The sequence below is a fragment of the Pseudonaja textilis genome, chromosome 2 (assembly GCF_049901715.1).
Source record: "Pseudonaja textilis isolate UNSWEBS1 chromosome 2, rPseTex1.2, whole genome shotgun sequence".
NCBI classification, from domain to species: domain Eukaryota; kingdom Metazoa; phylum Chordata; class Lepidosauria; order Squamata; family Elapidae; genus Pseudonaja; species Pseudonaja textilis.
The window spans coordinates 235,439,763-235,459,600 of NC_141991.1; the positions used below are offsets into that span (position 1 = coordinate 235,439,763).

General features: G+C 38.8%; 1 long non-coding RNA gene across 2 annotated transcripts; it reads right to left on the reverse strand.

The window, feature by feature from the left end:
• Positions 1-356: 356 nt before the first annotated feature.
• On the reverse strand, positions 357-18,365 carry LOC148127419 (uncharacterized). Of its 2 annotated transcripts, none has more exons than XR_015742378.1 (4): positions 18,164-18,365; positions 12,707-12,789; positions 4,151-4,209; positions 357-623 (listed from the first exon to the last, which is right to left on the reverse strand). It is a non-coding gene; the product is annotated as an uncharacterized LOC148127419 (long non-coding RNA). The 2 variants fall into 2 exon arrangements; XR_015742379.1 differs by having other exon boundaries at positions 357-697.
• Between the last annotated feature and the right edge of the window lie 1,473 nt (positions 18,366-19,838).

Sequence of the window (19,838 nt, forward strand, 5' to 3'; positions counted from 1 at the left end):
TTCAAATAAAAAAAGGAGAATTGAAAGGGAGAGGGAGGGAGAGAGAGAGAGAGAGAAAGCATACAGACACTAGTTGATTTGAAGAAAAACTTGAAAATCCCTTAGACAAGCAAGCAATACAGTATTCCTTACTCATTTTGCACTTATGTAACATTGTATGGTGACTGGTCTGAATTTTACATATTTATGTCTGTATGGATTTTATTTTATTAGTATTATTTATCATTCTAACATAGCTTTTCAACTGATACTGTTTAATTCTTGTATTAGCCAATCTAGGCTCAGCTTTCTAAATCAATCAATCAAAAAGTCATATGATTAATGACATTCAATAGAACAGGCAAATGCAATACTAGTAATGTGCAAGCTGTTATTTAATTTTTAAAAAATGATCTTCAGAATTGAATAAATGTTTGCAGTTGCCTATCAAACTCCAACAAACACTGTCAGGAACTAAAACATAAAAAGCTTGAATCCAGTGCATTGGATCTCAAATTTGCTCTTTCAGTGAGGACCATTCTCCTGTTGGGAAAAGTGATTTTCAGAATTCTCAATTCTTCCTATGGCAACAAGCACTCCATTCCGCTGTTCCAGAGGGCTCCCAGACTTGCTAATCATAAACGCTGCAAAAGGATTGATAGAAAAATAGGCCTACAAAAATCACCCCTCTGCCAGCCAAAATGTCCCAGATCAAAACCTGTTTCAGGAAAGACAAGATCTGGATTGTTTTCTACCAAGCCACTTTGAAAGAGTATCAAGTTTTCATCATAAAAGGGATATCAGTTTAAAATGTTCATTTACTGGTACAATATGTTGTTGGTTGGATATTAAGTAATACACGAGGTGAAATTTGCATGCATAATTACAGCTTTTTTGTATATTATTACAGCTTCTTCAAATGCTCAAGTGCTGGAGAATAAGGAAGTTATTTTTAAGATGTATATTTCTCCCCGTCTTGGAACACTGGAGAACTTGAAAGAATCTTGTGTTACCTGTATTGTATAAGTAACAACCTGAAATTTTGCCAAGTGCTTGGCTTTTTGAACTTTGGCTACTTCCCTGTCACAAGTACAGCACTTGCACAAACATAAACTCTAAATATGTATACTTTATTAATGGTGCAGTTACATTAGCCATAAAGTTTTGTGCTAATTATTTTTGGTTGACTTTGATGTGAATTTTAAATATTAACATAATTTGCGGATTAAAGACTGAGACTGGGCTAGAGTTGGCAGCTGGGATTTGTTCCCTGAAATTTGATCAGCCATTACATGGTTAGGCTCCAGTAAACTCTTAAAAGCAGAATCATTTATTTTATTTTTTTATTTGAATTTATTTTATTTATCTGCTTTTATTAGTTTTACAAATGACATATCCAACACATCTTCCTCCTACAGTAATTTCCCCACAACAAGAAACCTGTGAAATGGATTGCGCTAAGATTAGAGTGATGAGCCCAAGGTAATCCAGCTGGCTTTCATGACTAAGGTATATCTCAACACCTATAAATCAATCTTAAATCTTAAAAGTAAAAAACAGTTTAGATTAAATTAAAAGCCAGATTAAATTAAAACCAGTTTGGTCTAGTGTTGGTAGTATATACACTACTCAAAAAAATAAAGGGAACACTTAAGAGAACACAATGTAACTCCAAGTCAATCACACTTCTGTGAAATCAAACTGTCCACTTAGGTAGCAACACTGATTGACAATCAATTTCACGCACTGTTGTGCAAATGGATTAGACAACAGGTGAAAAGCATAGGCAGTTAGCAAGACATCCCCCAATGAAAGAGTGGTTCTGCAGGTGGTGACCACAGACCACTTCTCAGTTCCTATGCTTTCTGGCTGATGGTTTAGTCACTTGAATGCTGGCGGTGCTTTCACTCTAGTGGTAGTATGAGACTGCGTCTACAACCCACACAAGTGGCTCAGGTAGTGCAGCTCATCCAGGATGGCACATCAATGCGAGCTGTGGCAAGAAGGTTTGCTGTGTCTATCAGCGTAGTGTTCAGAGCATGGAGGCGCTACCAGGAGACAGGCCAGTACATCAGGAGATGTGGAGGAGACCGTAGGAGGGCAACAACCCAGCATCAGGACTGCTACCTCTGCCTTTGTGCAAGAAGGGACAGGAAGAGCACTGCCAGAGCCCTGCAAAATGACCTCCAGCGGGCCACAAATGTGCATGTGGCTATTCAAACGGTCAGAAACAGACTCTATGAGGGCCTGATGTCCACAGGTGGGGGGTTGTGCTTACAGCCCAACAATGCAGGACATTTGGCATTTGCCAGAGAACAGCAAGATTGGCAAATTCACCACTGGTGCCTTGTGCTCTTCACAAATGAAAGCAGGTTCACACTGAGCACATGTGACAGAATGACAGGGTCTGGAGACACCATGGAGAACATTCTGCTGCCTGCAACATCCTCCAGCATGACCAGTTTGGCAGTGGGTCAGTAATGGTGTGGGGTGGGATTTCTTTAGTGGGCCGCACAGCCCTCCATGTGCTCGCCAGGGGTAGTCTGATTGCCATTAGGTACTGAGATGAGATCCTCAGACCCCTTGTGAGACCATATGCTGGTGTGGTTGGCTCTGGGTTCCTCCTAATGCATGACAGTGCTGGACCTCATGTGGCTGGAGTGTATCAGCAGTTCCTGCAAGATGAAGGCATTGATGCTATCGACTGGCCCGCCCGTTCCCCAGACCTGAATCCAATTGAGCATATCTGGGACATCATGTCTCGCTCCATCCAGCAACGCCATGTTGCACCACAGACTGTCCAGGAGTTGGGGGATGCTTTAGTCCAGGTGTGGGAGGAGATCCCTCAGGAGACTATCTGCCACCTCATCAGGAGCATGCCCAGGCATTGTAGGGAGGTCATACAGACACGTGGAGGTCACACACACTACTGAGCCTCATTTTGACTTGTTTTAAGGACATTACGTCAAAGTTGGATCAGCCTGTAGTATTTTTTTCCACTTTAATTTTGAGTGTAACTCCAAATCCAGACCTCCATGGGTTGCTAAATTTGATTTCCATTGATATTTTTTTTGTGATTTTGTTGTCAGCACATTAAACTATGTAATGAACAAAGTATTTCATTCATTCAGATCTAGGATGTCTTATTTTTGTGTTCCCTTTATTTTTTTGAGCAGTGTATATTGGTAGTTATGTTTTTTTTCTTCAGTATTACAATTGTTGAGACTGCTTATAGTTCGTTGTTATGCAATTATAATCGTACTTTATTGCATAAGAATGATGGAACTGCATATGAGGAAAGAGCACCAACTTAAGCAAATACACACACACACACACACAAAGTTTGAAAACAACCCAATGAAAAGTGGAAGAAGTACACTAAGAATAAGGTAGAAAAAGGAAACTATTTCATAGATAAAAACATTGCTAAGAAATTGTAAGATAGATTTCAGCACAGGATTGCTATCATGGAATACCATAATTTGTATTTCATCTTAAGTGTGCTATAAAAGGCATATAGAATACCTTCCCCATGATGCCTAAGTTTCTCACTTTGCCTCTTTTTCCCCTTGGTCTTGAACAAAAAATTAAAGGGAACTCAAATCGAACTGTTTTGACATTCCAGTTCATTCTAATATTTCACATTAACCAACTGAAGCTTAGTGTAAGCATTGGGCTTTTTCCCTTCAATATATTTATTCAATATATCTTAGACTCTGCTTTATGTAAGCATTGGGCTTTTTCCCTTCAACCGAAAAGAATGAACTTCTGAAAACCAGGTGTTTCAAAAGGAATCCTTATTTAGGTGTGGATTTAGTCAAACAAAGAACCAACATGTTAATTCCCCCCTCCCCTTCTCTGGGAACGTATCTTAGCAGAGTTCCCAGGGGTGTCTTCCAGAGCTGGAATTTTTATGGCCCCTTCTCATCTTGTTATCTCTTCAAGAGGTGACAAGTTTCTAGACATCTGGGTCCACTCCTCCAGTTGTATATCATATACAGAATTTAATATATTCAGGTTACATCAAAAAGGATTACTTGTACCAACTCCCCCCCTCCCCTTCTTCTTCCACTGAAGAATGGGAAATACACGGATCTGACATCTAGTGAGGAGTGTTACATCTCGTTTTATTTAGTTATTTCCATTTTTGGTCCAGTACAATAAAAATTACCTGAGATTTCTGGTTTATAAACCCTGTCAAAAGATGATCCAATTTCCTTCTGAGAATTTCTGTAAGGGCAAAGTATCAGATGTCAGAGTGACCCCAAAATTATTTTTTTAAGAAAATTGAGACATATCTTGTTTAAATTACCTGAAAGATCCAGTTCTACTTGTTGAACAACTTCCTAACAACCAGTGAACACTTCAGATTTGTTTTCCTGATAGTCATTTACTGGTAGCAATTAAAATAGCCATCAAGAGCTTGTCTTGCTGAGATACTCCCCCACCCCCAATTCTGAATGACAACTAAAAATTATAAAATACCTTGAGTTTCCCATTCATGTGAAACATCAGGAGCGCTCCATTCTAGATTTTTAAAAATGTAAAGATGACTATGTTCTGGAGAATGAAGTATGGATATCAACAAAGAGAGTTCAGGTAGTCCTTGATTTATGACCATTTGTTTAGTGACTGTTTGAAATTACAACCGCATTTTAAAAAGTGACTTATGACCAGTCCTTGCACTTTTAACTTTCATGGCATCCCCACAGTCACATATTCAAATTTGCAACCAGCATGTACAGTATTTACATGGTTGCAACATCCATGTAGCTGCAGCAGCATAGTGGTTAGAATGCAGTACTGCAGGCTACTTCTGCTGACTGCCAGCAATTTGGAAGTTCAATTCTCAAGGTTGACTCAGCCTTCCATACTTCCGAGGTAGGTAAAATGAGAACCCAGATTGTTGGGGGCCATATGCTGACTCTGTAAACCACTTAGAGAGGGCTGTAAAATCACTGTGAAACAGTATATAAGTCTAAGTGCTATTGCTATTGCTACCCTCGGTCATGTGATCACCATTTGCAACCTTCCCAGCCAGCTTCTGATAAGCAAATTCAAGGGAGGAAGCCAACTTCACTTGGCGACCCCATAATTCATTTAAGAATTGCAATGATTCATTTAACAACCATGACAGAAAAAGGGTTGTTACATTGTATGTGACTCACATAACAAACCACATTGCTTAGCAACAGAAATTCTGGTCCCAGTTTTGGTGGTAAGTCAAGGTCTACCTATATTAAGACCTTCTTTAATTGAAGAAGACATATATGATACTCAAGGACACAAAATACTAATGTGAAGCCTTCCAGGACTTGAAATCTGCCTGTAACTCCTCTGATCACTCATCATTGGCCATATAAGCTAAGATTTATGGGAGCTGGATTTTTCTATCTGGAGGAACAGCGAATAGTATGTCATGATGTCATTCCACCATGAGTTTTCCCATTTTATAAGGGGCAGCTCATCAAATGGGAAAAAATCACAGTGCTGGGTAATTAAAATAACTCTGCAAATCCAGCCACCAGAAATGAGACCATGTACTTCAGCTTTCCACCAGACATGCTTCTACACATTACTTCTCTCTAGCAGAGCATAAATGAGATTTAGAAAAGAGATTGCTCTGTAACATGTAGCTGTTCTTTATCTGTATTCAGAAAGCCTCATGACAGGGATCTCCAGTTTCATGGAAGCTTAACTTAAATTTAGAAGAGACTTCAACATCTTTAATTTAAAGTTGGAGAAAAATGGGTGTTCCCACTACTTCTGGTAGAACTAGCTACTTCTGAAGAACTAGCTGAAGAACTGTTATGGAGAGAAGAAGATTTTGTAGCATTTTGTAAAGCTGTTACGGAATATGCACATGGAGAAAGAGTAAGGAGGGAATCCTGGCATGATCACCTGTAGAGTTGTAATTGCAGGAATGTCATTATCTTGATGGCAAACCTCAGGTAATGAAGGTTCCAAAGCAAATACAACTCAGGCAAACAAAGACACTAATGTGAAGGAGGATTAGAGAGAGGAAGTAAACATGTGTTAGACTTTAACTAGAGATAATTAATTGTGTTAATTACTATGCTAAACAGTAACGAAAGTTAAGCAATAACCAAAGTTAACCAATGTTAGAGGATTACTAAAAATGTGTATAAATGCAAGACTAGACTCCAATAAAGATCATCATGATTCATTTGATCATGATCAAACACCTCGACTGCCTCGTCATTACAACAAGTGGTGCCCGAACAGGGACCCTTTTACTTCGTCTGGCAAGGATTTAGTGCACCTTCAACCCTTTGTGGTTTCTTCAACCTTTTGGTTTCTGTAAGTATGGGGTCTTCACTTTCTGAGGAACAAAGGAAGCATGTAGATGAATTGGGCTATTTGTTGAAGAAAAATAATACTGAGGTACCACAGAAAAATCTCTTAAGGCTGGTCCAGGAGATTGCAGCTTAGTGCTTATGGTATCCAAAAGAGGGGTCTTTAAAATTAACTGATTGGGAACATATAGGGAAAACATTGCATACTGAACCTAGAGCAGAAATAGAAGTTTTGCAGGTGTGGCATTTATGTAGGCATGCAATTGAAAAATTTGGTCACAATGAACTTTCTCTTTTAACACCTCCACCTTCATGTTATACTAATGCTGTCATTTATCCTCCTTCTCCACCTGAATATATGTCTTCCATTCCCTCAGCTTCTGCAGATACAGGGCAAAAGCCTCCTGACTCTATTGTTCAGTCTTCTTTTCAGAAAATGGTTGAGGATTGTAAAAAAGATGCCTCTGTCTCAGGAACAGAACTTGCAGAATTACTGTCTGTTTGTCCAGTACAATATCATCCTGGTCAGGGGCCACAGCTTGGACTGCAAGTAGCAGAATGGGAGGGTCTGCCTTATCAGATCTTAAGAGAGTTTTAAAAAGCAGTTACAGACTATGGGATTAGTGGTAATTTTACAAGAGGACTTGTAGAAGGAATAAAAAATGGTTATACAATGATTCCTGAAGATTGGAAGCAAATATTACCTGACTGCTCCAGCAGTCTCTCTCACTCCTCCCCAGCCACAGCTAGTAGTGCTGGAATTGATTTAATCACTCAAGAGGAAATTGAGTTTAAATTTCCCTTGGAAGTTAAAATAGTTCCATCTCAATTTAAAGGAGCTCTTCCTTCAGGATTAGTTGGCTTAATTTTGCCTCGTTCTTCTGCACACAAAAATGGCTGTTTTGTTGTGCCTGGTGCAATAGATTCAGATTATACTGGTATCATTATGATTCAGATTTGGGTGAATCTTCCTCAAATTCTTCCTTGTAATTCTTCTCTTGCTCAATTGCTTCTTCTTCCACATGAAATCCCATCTCCTGGTATAGGTAATCATGTGGATGCAAGATTTGGATCAACTTTTTTATCTGTAGGCTTACTTCATCAGCTGAACTCCCCTCTCTTCCTTAAATAAACAACCATTTCAAGGGTTATTGGATACTGGAGCTGAAGTTACTGTCATCTCTTTACATTGGCCAGTACAGTGGCAAAAATGTCAGTTTCTTCATTGTGGGGAATAGAAGGTTCTACAGCTGCTTGGCAGAGTGTTCAAGAAATTAATGTTACAAAATCTGCTGGTAAGTTCTTTTTCCTACAACCATACATTCTAGATATTCATACTAATGTTTGGAGCCATGATATCCTTTCTCTTCTTAATGTCCATTTGATTCTTGATGATGGCTCTTCCTCTTAAATGGCTCTGTTCTATGATGGTTTGGGTGGAACAATGGCCATTATCAAGGGAAAAACTTGCTGCTTTACAACAATTGGTTCAAGAACAATTGGCTGCTGGTCATATAGAACCTTCTACTAGTCTTTGGAATACTCCTGTTTTTGTTATAAAAAAGAAAAATGGGAAATTTGCCTCTTGCAGATTTACGAGAAATTAATAAACGTATCCAACCCATGGGTCCTTTACAATGTGGTCTACCAAATCCTAACTTAATTCCTAATTTTTATAAAGATTGCTTAAAGACTGCTTTTTTTACTATATCTTTGCAGCCTCAAGACAAAGAAAAATTTGCATTTACTGTTCCAAGTTTTTAATAATAGCATGCCCACAAAACGATATCATTGGTGCGTGTTGCCTCAGGGAATGCTTAATTCCCCTACACTTTGTCAATATTTCGTGGATAATGCTCTTCAACCCTTTAGGAATAAATTTCCTTCCTATTTAGTCTATCATTATATGGATGATATATTGATAGCAGCCCCAGATTTTGATGAATCTAAGTTGTTAAAAGAGGTAATGGATATTGTGGCGCAACAGGGATTGTATATAGCCTCAGACAAAATTCAAAAGGTAGAACCTTATACCTACTTAGGACATAGAATGTTGCATAATTGCTCCATTCCAATTCTTCCTGACTTACAAGTACAGAAATCATATACATTAGTACAATGGCAAAAAGTACTTGGCATTATTAATTGGGCACGCCCATTCTTCTACATTACAACTGGTGATATGTTGCCCTTATTTCAATCTTTGAAGGGAGCACAATCACCAGGAGATCTAGTTGTATTAACTGATCTTCAAAGAACATGCCTTCAAGAAATATTGAATAAGTTTAAGCATCGATATGTGGACAGGACAACATCCTTAACAATAGGACTTTGTTTAGCTATTCTTCCTACTGCACCCTTACCCACAGGATGTCTTTATTCTAATGCCTCTCCACAAGCAGTCAACATTCATGAATGGATTACTTTGTCAGCTACTCCACCTAGAAACATTTGTCCTTATCAATTAGCATTAGAAGATTTGATTAATAAAGGTCGTAAACAAGCCTTACATCTTATAGGACAGGATCTCATTAGCATAGCTTTCACTCGTACAAAAGTTGAATATGAGCATTTGATGATGATTTCAGAATCATATCAGATAGCCTTTTCTCAATATGTAGGAAAATTATTATATTCTTTACCCAAGGATCCTAGAATAGTGGTTACTACTACTTTAAATCCTGCCTTTTCTTCCATTTTTGTGCGAAATCCTATTTCTAAAGCTCTTACAGTTTTTACTGATGACTCACCAACAAGGGGTGTGGTAGTCTGGCAGATTCAACAACAATTGTATTCTAAATTTACTACCATGAAGACTTCAGCTCAGCGTGCTGAGCTGGCTGCTGTGATTTTGGCTTTACAATTGTTCAATGACCAACCTATTAACTTGATAGTTGATACTCAATATGTGTACTTAGCTATGCAATCTCTTCCTTTTTTTTTATTGTGGTCTCTCTTTGAATAAGAATTTGTTATCCTTGTTTTTATCTTTAAAGAATAGTTTGGAAACTCACTTGTATTCTTTGTATGTAGAACACATTCGGAGTCATACTCCCTTTACTAATGCCTTGACTGAAGGAAATCAGAAGGCAGATGAATCCTGAAAGGATGTTGCGTCTTTGTTTGTTGATCCTGTTGATAGCCATTCTTATTTTCATCAAAATGCCAAATCGCTTGCAAAGCAATTTAAAATTTCATTATCTCAAGCCCAGGATATTGTCCGTGCTTGTCCAGCTTGTCAGCAACTGGCAGTTCCCTTTCCAGTGGGTGTCAACCCACGAGGAACCCAAGCTACTCAAATTTGGCAAATGGATGTAACTCAATTTTCAACCTTTAAGCCATACTGTTATCTTCACACGTCTATTGACACTCATTCACATTTCCTTTGGGTTACTGTTTCAAAACATGAACGTACTTCAGATGTTATTTCTCATTGCCTATCCTCTTTTGCTGTAATGGGTCGGCCTTCTAAGTTGAAAACTGATAATGGCCCAGCTTATATTAGTAAGGAATTTCAAACCTTTTGTCAGAAATGAAATATTACTTTAGTGCATGGAATTCCTTACAACTCTCAGGGTCAAGCTATAGTTGAGCGAGCTCATCGTACTTTTAAGGCATTGCTTCAAAAACAATTACAAACTGAGTCTGGCCCTTATCATCTGCGAAAGATTCAAAATCTCATTGCTGTAGCATTATACACTTGGAATTATTTAACCTTTTTAGATTCTCTTGCAGACTCACCTGTTAATTTGCATTTTCGAACTACTGAATCTTTAGCAAGGCCTTTGGTAAAGTATCGCCAAGCTCCAGATTCAACCTGGAAAGGCCCTACACCGCTGATCACCTGGGGTCGCAGTTATGCTGCTGTGGAAGATCCTTCTACCGAACAAGCAGTGTGGGTTCCAGCACGCTGTGTTTGTCCGTATCATGGCATGGCATCAGGGCCTTCACAACTCGATTCCGGATTTCAATCTTCATCTGAACACAGAAGTCCGGCTTCTAAGGTTGAAGCGCCTGCAACCCATCACTTGGGGCCAGGTTAAATCTACTACATATCAAGCTCAACAACAACTGCAACAGGCCTCATTACCTCAGACTCCTGAAAATCTTGTTGCTGCTGTTTTTGCTATTATTACTGCTAATTCTGTTACAATTTTACTTTGTATTTTCTTGTTTATGGTTAATGGTGTTTCTGCTCAAAATGACACTTCTGTGGTTCATCTTAACCCTAATTTGTGGGTTCGTCATGCCCAATACATGTTTATGACCCATGGCACAAATATTACTTTATACTATGAGCCCCCAATGGCATTTGGTCAAATTTCTTTTACTCCTAACTTGATCATGTCTTCTACATTTATTGTCTCACAACTACAATCTATTTCACACTACTGGCTATTTTCTAAACCCCCTATGCAATTGAATTCTGTCCGTTGGTGTTACTTGAAAGTTAGTAAATTTACAAGAGGTCTGTGTTTCTGTTGTCACGCTAAACATACTTGGCTTCATAATTGGTCTGATTATGATGCTGCTCAGCACATATTTAAAAAGCTAGGGAATTATTGTTATTGTTCTAACTACTATTGATTGTCAGGTACCTTTAATTCTTCTTTGTATGGACTTAATATAGCTCCTGATATGTATCCTGACAATTTTCCTATTTTTAATGCCTCTGATCAATCTAATACAGGATCGATATGCGCTGGTTGGCAGTTTAAGGATCTGATATGTGATTCTTTTTTGATAAACATGCTACTAATGTTCATCCTCAGAATTTTTCATTCTTTGAATAAAACTATTGAGGATGAGCTTGCCAATTTACAATCATACATTCAAAATAATATCCACGCTCAGTACTCATCTTTTGAATGGCTAGCCAATTGGCTCCCTGATTGGTCTTGGCTCAGACAGATTTTCTTTTATGCTATAATTATTATTATTGTACTAATTGTAACCTGTTGTTTTATTCAATGTATTCCAAATTTGTTTGCATTGTTTCGTTCTACTTCCCGCTCTCTTACTCCTTTATAATTGCGATACATTCATAAATCTTTGAATCCTCCATTTAAAATAAAAAACGAGGATATGTAGAGTTGTAATTGCAGTAATGTCATTATCTTGATGGCAAACCTCAGGTAATAAAGGTTCCAAAGCAAATACAACTCAGGCAAACAAAGACACTAATGTAAAGGAGGATTAGAGAGAGGAAGTAAACATGTGTTAGACTTTAACTAGAGATAATTAATTGTGTTAATTAATATGCTAAACAGTTAAGCAATAACCAAAGTTAACCAATGTTAGAGGATTACTGAAAATGTGTTTAAATGCAAGACTAGACTCCAATAAAGATCATCATGATTCATTTGATCATGATCAAACACCTCGACTGCCTCGTCATTACAACAAGCACCGCAGTTTCCCAGAAAGGAGGCAGAACATTCCAGAGAGAAGCCCAAATTAACAGAGTATAGTCCTGAGGTGGATGGGGCAGGGAGAGGTTCAAGGAAGGCCCACCTAGAATATCTCAGGATATATCTTTTGGGTTAGTAGACTACAGCTTTAGTCTGGTGAGATTCCCTCTACTGAGCCACGGTGGCACAGTGGTTAGAGTGCAGTACTGCAGGCTACTTCTGCTGATTGCCAGATGCCTGCAATTTGGCAGTTCAAATCTCACCAGGCTCAAGGTTGACTCAACCTTCCATCCTTCTGAGGTCGGTAAAATGAGGACCCAGACTGTTGGGGGCAATATGCTGATTCTGTGAACCGCTTAGAGAGGGCTGTAAAGCACTATAAAGCAGTATATAAGTCTAAGTGCTATTGCTATTAGGTGTAAGCAAATAAAGTATTGGACTCCATTGGATTTCACTGTGTCATTTTTGAGTTTGGGTTTGACAGATACTACTGTAAAGAATCACTATGTTCACATGATATACCACTGTTAATAATGGTTTGTTCAATTCACCTAACTAGCTAGTTACACCCACCATATGAATCAGAATCTAACCATAAGGGTACATTCACACAACATACCCAGTTAAATGTGATTAGCTAGCTTGCAGTTCACCATGTCAAGTGAACAGGGGCAGTTTCAGCACCATCATCAAGAGCTATTTCAAAACAAATACTTACATTTTGAGGAAAGGTATCTCTTCAGCTATAACAATTATAGTTAGATAATATCAACTGATCTGTGAAGCTGGCACACATATCAGTAACCCAAGCCATTGCTTAATAAACAAACACAAGACACGGACACAAGCAGAAAAAACATTGTTTACACAGTATTGCAACAGATTAACTTCAAGATTGTGTTTTTAGCAATCCAATTAATTTTTCAATATAGCCCCAGGTTTTTAGAAAAAGGACCTTTGACTCTTCCAATGTTATTAAACGCAAGAATGTTGGTGTACCTGGAACCCTGGTTTTTATGCCAAAATTGTTTTGTGCAACTTCAATTAAATTTCCCAACTACAGGAGAAATATTTTGAAGCACCTAGAAAATAAAAGTGGATAATATGTTAATCTCCCATTTGTAGCATTTGTGTATCTGAATTACATATTTTGAACCGGAGCTGGAATTTTTAATTTTGTTCTTGTCTGAATGATAGACAAGATGCAACAAACTGCTTTTTGGAGTGGCTATGATTGCTTGATTTCAATGTCTAAATAAGCTAGTTCATAGCTGCTGAAAAAAGCTAATGCAATCCTAGGCTGCATCAACAGAGGGATAGTATCAGGATCATGTGAAGTGTTAGTACAGATAGTCCTTGACTTACAAAGTTCATTTAATAATGGTTCAAAGTTACAAATGCACTGAAAAAAATGACTCATTACTGTTTTTCACACTTAAAGCCATTGCAACATCCCCATAGTCACATGACCAAAATTTAGATGCTATTCTATATAGAATAACCAATCAGTATTAGTCTCTTATTATTATTTAAGTATATATAGATATATTAAGTATATAACATAGATATATATATAGAATAAAACTATCCAAGCCCAGTAAATTCAAAGGGAGAATAAATACTTCAAGAGGGGGAGTATAGAATCTCTTATTATTTTACTGTCACCTTAATATCTTACTATTAAATAATAATGAATATCTAAATATCTAAATAACTAACTATAAATACTATAGTAGAGACAGCCAAAATAGAAAATGCTTATCCCGCTTATTTTGTATCAATTTCGTTCCGTTCTCAGTTCTATTAATCACTCCAGTTACAGTGATGCAATTTACCGAGGTCTGCTACTTTCAATGGCCGCCTCCAAAGTCTGCACCGTTACTCCTCAAAGCTTTCTTAAAGTTGTGTCCAAGTCCCAAGACCCTTTCTCAAGCGGAATAGATTCAATAGTCTCGCTTCAAGCAGTTGATGACCGAGGGCTCTTTCCAGTAATATCCCCTTGTCTCTCCTTCTCAATTTTCTTTTTTAAAGTTGTATTTCCACTATTTCCCAGCATTGGGGATAGAAAACTAGATCGCTGCCGCCACTTTCCACCTTCACCCCTTTCACTCTGGGTTTCAGTAATACAAGCAGTTCTTCTTCCCACGATGTTCCAGTTGTAATCCAAAAGATATTTCTCCTACTGATAGCTTGCCCGATCTCAGCTTGCTATCTCCTCGCTGCTCCCTTTCCTTGCTGGTTCATCGCGTCTTCATGTCTGCCCGAGCCCACTTTCACTTTGGACTTCAGGCTCTCTTCCTCACTGCCTTGGGATCACAACTCCCGATTGGACTGAAGTGAGACTCTCCTCACTTTAGTAATCCCTCCAGGATCCAACCACACCATGAACAGCTATCCAAAGGCAAAAAAGAACCCGATGCAGGGGAGCAGGACAGAGTTCCCCTGCACCACCACAATGTGACGTCACCGGAAGCCCCTGGATTTGGCATTTTTCATCCACCTATCGAGTACTTCCCAAAGGCCTGGAATAAGCAGATGTTAAAAGTATCATCACAGGATGTAAGCGGTTTCAAGCAAAACTGCCTTTTACAATTGATGGATGATTATTTTGTCAGTGCCAAGGGAGTTCAAGTGGCGCTCCAGATTTTTTAGGATTGCATCCCAAGTACCTATCAGATTAGTACCATCTATGCTTCCTTTTACCATACTTTATTCCTCTTCTACTTGCAGGTCTTTGTATTCTGTGATTTTCTCTACCGTAGTTCTTACACATAGCATCTATATATCCAGTTTTTAAAAAGATCCTAAAGAATCACCACTTATTTTTTAAAAGGGAGAGAACTCTACATAAATATAGGGCTCATCCTTCCTTCCCAATCACTATAACGTGATGGTGTTTTTGAAGAAGCATGTCCCAATGACATCGCATCTGTCTCTGGAATGGGACAATTCAACAGTTTGATTCATTTAAAATGTTTAAAAATTATTTAAATGTTTGTCATTCACATTTCATTTTGTTCCCTCTTTTATATCCTTTCTTTAATTATTCTATTCCACCATTTCTTCAATATTAGGGTAACTTTTGTCCCATGGCGAATTGGCCATGGCAAGTTGGCACCGAGTTGGCAATGTCAAGTTGGTCATGTGAGTTGACTGTGCATCCCCAGCCTGCTATGACAGTAGCTTGATATCATCTTCACTAGTTCTGCTATTGAAGTAATGCTTTTCTTCTGCTGCTGACACAGGTTTTACTATACAAGCACTCTGCGATATGCAGTGACAGGTCTAGTGATGAACTGGTTAAGAAGAAGGAATTGGCCAGATCTCACTGACTATTCTATCCAGTGATTTCTATGACAATCTGGATGAGGGTTGTGAGAGAGAGCAGGCATCTGGCTTGCACACAGTAGATCTGCCAGCAAGGAAATTTCCTTCCTCTACCATATTCCTATACCAAAAAACAAACAAGCAAACATTCATCTCACCAGCTGACGGATTGCTTACGCACATGAGAGGAGTGAGGTAAAACAGTAGGGAGCTTTGTTCTTCTCTGTGCAAGCTCCACTGAGAAGTCACGGATTTCTTTATGCTTTGTGTTATTTTTCTGCCTTAGGACTATTGATCTCCTAAACGATCAATAGTCCAATAGCAACATCAACAATAAAAAAAATCTGGCTGAGCAGCTGCTGGTGCATATGAGGGAAATGGGATCAATGAAGTGAGAAAGGGCGGTTGATCTGTAAGGCAATTTTTTCTTGTGAGACAGATGTGTGAAGTTCAGCAAGAAGATAAAAGATAACACAAACTAATAGAAAGTAAGGAATAAAAAAGGACAAGAAAGAAGGAAAAGCACAAAAAGAGGAAAAAATGAAGAAAAAGAAAAGAAATGTTAAAAAAGTAGCTTCTGATATTCTTCTCAGTAGTTCAAATATATTTTGACCTCCCTTTCTAAAGTTCATCATATTGTTCTTCTTTCTATAATCTGATCCTACTTAATCATCAAACGTATAGTTCACAACGTCTCCTTTTTATTACTAAGCAAAAAGTCCATAAGAGGTTTCCAGTCATCAATCAATGTAGGAAACGTAGGAAAGCAACACTCCAATTGCAAATAAACAAATAAATAATACAGGATACTGGCAAATTCTAGGAGAAGTAGACCATACAACCAGCTTACAATTGTTCAAAAAAATATTCCAAGACCCTTCTTCACTCATGATTTATAATATCAGTAAAAGGACTGTCCACCCAAATTTGATACCGTATTCATATGTTGTTGGCTTGATCTTGCTGTTTTCTGAACTAGAAGCCAGCAGTAAAATACAGAGGGAACAAAAAGGCTCATGAAAACACATCATTATTCCATTACTGCCATAGAAAAAGCTAAGTTTCCCAGATTTTAATTTCAGTCTTCCTCTTCCCTATATGAATTTCCATAGACAATTAATGTCCTTGGAGATGAGCAGTAAAAGAAAGATACTTTATATTTCTTTGCATTGCATACATGGATCTGTCAAACAGTGGTGGGATTCAACAATTTTACTATCGGTTCTTTGGACATGGCTTGGTAGGTGTGGTGTGGCTTGGCGGGCGTGGCTTGGTAGGTGTGGCAGGGGAAAGATACTGTAAAATCTTCATTCTCTCCTCACTCCTGGGGAAGGGTTACTGCAAAATCCCCCTTCCCTTCCCACCCCACTAACCTGCTTTCCATCTCTGTTCTCCTCTGCCGGGCAACAAATGAAGACCCAACCAATCAGATGGGACTCAGGAGGTAGAGAATAGATGGGGGCGGGATCAGTCAGAGGTGGTATTTGCCGGTTCTCAGAACTACTCAAAATTTCTGCTACCAGTACTGAACCTGCTGAATATCACCTCTGCTTTGAAGTTCAAGTGAAAAGATCACTGGCTCCTTCCTTCTTGAAAGAAACTCATTCAAGAGGTTATTATTATTATTAGTTTACTACTTCCTGCTATATTTGAACATAAGGACAGACATACGTATAGTTTGTTCAGAATTCAACAAAACCACCAATTTGGTGGTGCCCTATTTGACCAGCCGCAGAACCCAGATGACTTTCAGCCAATTGGGACTTACTTGCCTCCTTTTGATATGTGTCTAAACACATATTCCAGTATCCTCTTGCCCAAAAGAGAACAGAATAAATTGCTAGCGTTTTCCCATATTTCTCTGCTTGTCAGGGTAGCAAATCTCACTTGCCTATCAAAACTGATATTGCTGGCATAATGGCAGATTTAACTTTAATGCAAGATCACTGATAAAATTGTACTCCAGGAACTATATGATAAGCAGAGTCAACAATCTACTTCAGTGAGTGTAAACACAGGCCTTCAAGCACATAGGAAAGTGATACGTTTTAAAGAAGAGATTGGATAACCATTTGTCTGAAATAGTGTAGGGTTTCTTGCCTAAGCAGGGGTTTGGACTCAGTGGTGGGATTCAAGAAATTTTACTACTGGTTCTCTGGGCATGGCTTGATGGGCGTAGCGTGGCTTGGTAGCATGGCTAGGTGGCAGAGGAAAGATACTGCAAAATCTCCATTCCCTCCCCATCCCACTAACCTGCTTTCCAGCTCTGTTCTCCTCTGCAAGGCAATATCAATAGAAGAAAATTTGTAGCTCAGGACTGAGCTATGGGGTCCTGGGTGCCCTCTGAGTTTGATTGTTTTCTTGCAGACATTTCATTACCCAACTAGGTAACATCATTAGTGTATCACTGATAATGTTATCCAGTTGAGTAATGGGACATTCTGAACATATCCCTGGCATAGCGATACATTGAAATTTCTCACAAGTAGAAGCTCCCAGTTACGATATCATACAAACAATGGAGCAACTTTTTCATTGCCATTATTCTGACTTTGTGGGAGACCTAACAGGTTCAATGCACTTGGGTGACACTGCCTTATTTATTTATTATTTATTAGTTAATCAATCAAATTTATACACTTCACTGCCAAATGATTGTGGGCAGTTTACAAGTAAAAAAAGGCTCACAAATTATCCTAGAGGATCCTGATGAATGAAAAAGGAGGCTTAAAGTATTTTTAACAGTACATTGGACAATTCAAAACAGTACATTGGACTGAGATCATTGCTAGTTGATGGTTTCAGTGAATTTACCAACTTAGAAACTGTTTCCTCAGAATGAAGTCTAATTGCATTCAATGGAGCTTGTTTCCAAGTAGATGTGGGTAGGATTGTAGTTTCAGAGGATAGAATAAATTGTGGTGTCTTCATTTTGTTTCTTGAAACTGCTGCTTTCCACTTAAAAAAATGCTCAAAGAAAAATGCAACAGATCAAAGATCTTCCCTGAAATCAATATATTCCAAACAATAAAAGTTCAATGGAACCAATCAGCATTACTTGAAACATACAACTGTGGTAGAAGTGATAAATCTTAAAGACCATAAAGCAATAAAAACACTTTGTCATACCAATCAATTCCAGCTTGTTCAAGTGATGTCCTTCAAGATCTGGGCAGATTTCAAAATCTTGGCGCAGCACCAGAAAGATATAACATAAGGTACTGTTGGAAGAAATGTCCTTCAGGGTTCAATTCCAAGTGGGGAAAAAGACATTGGAAACATGGAGGCTGTTTGGTAGTCTAATGGTGGACAGGATCACAAGCCTTGGAGCTCCTGAGCGAAAAAGGGAAGAGATGCTGAGAGTCCCTGGGTTTTATGCCCTCTGTGGGAATTTGAATTTGAGCTTGTATTCTGATTGGTTGTCAGACTCCCATGGGGCCATGCAGGGACTCTGTAGGCTGTCCTGAGTCCCAGGCTTGGTTCAGCCTTGCTGGATGGTGATGTAATGAAAGGGCTTTGGGTAACTCCTATTGTGGCTCTACCTGGAGGAAATAGATCTTTGTTATATAGAATAGACTGGCCCACGGCTTAATGGTCCATTGACAAAGGTGTGTGTGGGGGGGTGAGTTTCTGTGTTTCAGAGTTTCTACTTCTCTTTTAGGGGAAATATTCAGCCTTTTTAGCATATCCTAAAGCATTTCCTTTTCCTAGGAGAGGGGTGGGTGCTAATTTCCTACAGTGCAAGCATAATTTGCCTGGAAAAGGAACCTCACCTATGCAGAGCCTTACTGAAAATGCTTCTTTGTATTCAGCTGCTGAGTTTCTGAAATGGAGGAAATTGGGGCGGGGCGATGATGATGATGGCGATGATGTATTTGAAAGAGAAAGGGGAGGGTCTCAAGACGCACCACATGGGGTGGGGGAAAGCAATCAGCAGGCACATTTGTAGTGGATATGGGCGCTTCCACTAAACAGTAACTATTTTCTATTTATTTGTTAATTAACAAAAACCATAGTCCATCTACCCAGTTATAAACTGATCCATTTCTCCCTGCAGTCCCCTTTATCACCCTTTTAATCAGAGGTGGTATTCAGCAGGTTCTGACCAGTTCTGGCCAGGTTCTTACAGCTGGTAATGGGAAGTTTGAGTAGTTCGGAGAACCGGAAAATGCCATCTCTGACTGGAGGTTTTACAGTATCCTTCCCCTGCCACACCCACCAAGCCATGCTCACAGAACCGGTAGTAAAAAAAATTGAATCCCACCACTGCCTTTAATGCATATTTCTTATAAGAAGAAGAAAAAAAATGATACATACAGCCTGGTCCTTTGGCTTTACAGTGCGTTTTTTTCTTAGCACTGACTGACCAATGGCAGGCTGGCTGGGGAATTCTGGGAGTTAAAGTCCACGCAGCTTCTCAACCTCTCCAAGGTGGAGAAACAGTCCTTCTTTTTAATTAAAAGAACACCAAACAAAGTGGGGCAGAAATGCTGCCCAGAACACATATAAAATGGGCATTAAAACTTAATATTGAAATTTGAACTCATGACAGACTTAAGAAAAATCCTCAAAAAAAAACCCCTCAAATATCCACGCCTCTCCTATGACGTGACCACATTTCTGGCACTTTGCAACTGGCTTGCATTTACAGCTGGTTACAGTATGCAAGGGTCACGTGATTGTGATTTGTCATGTTTCCTACTGAAAACATTTACATTTTGGGGGATATGCTGGATTTCTTTATGACTATGGTGACTCACTTAACAACCATCGTAAAGATTATTATAAAACCAGGTCCAGTGAT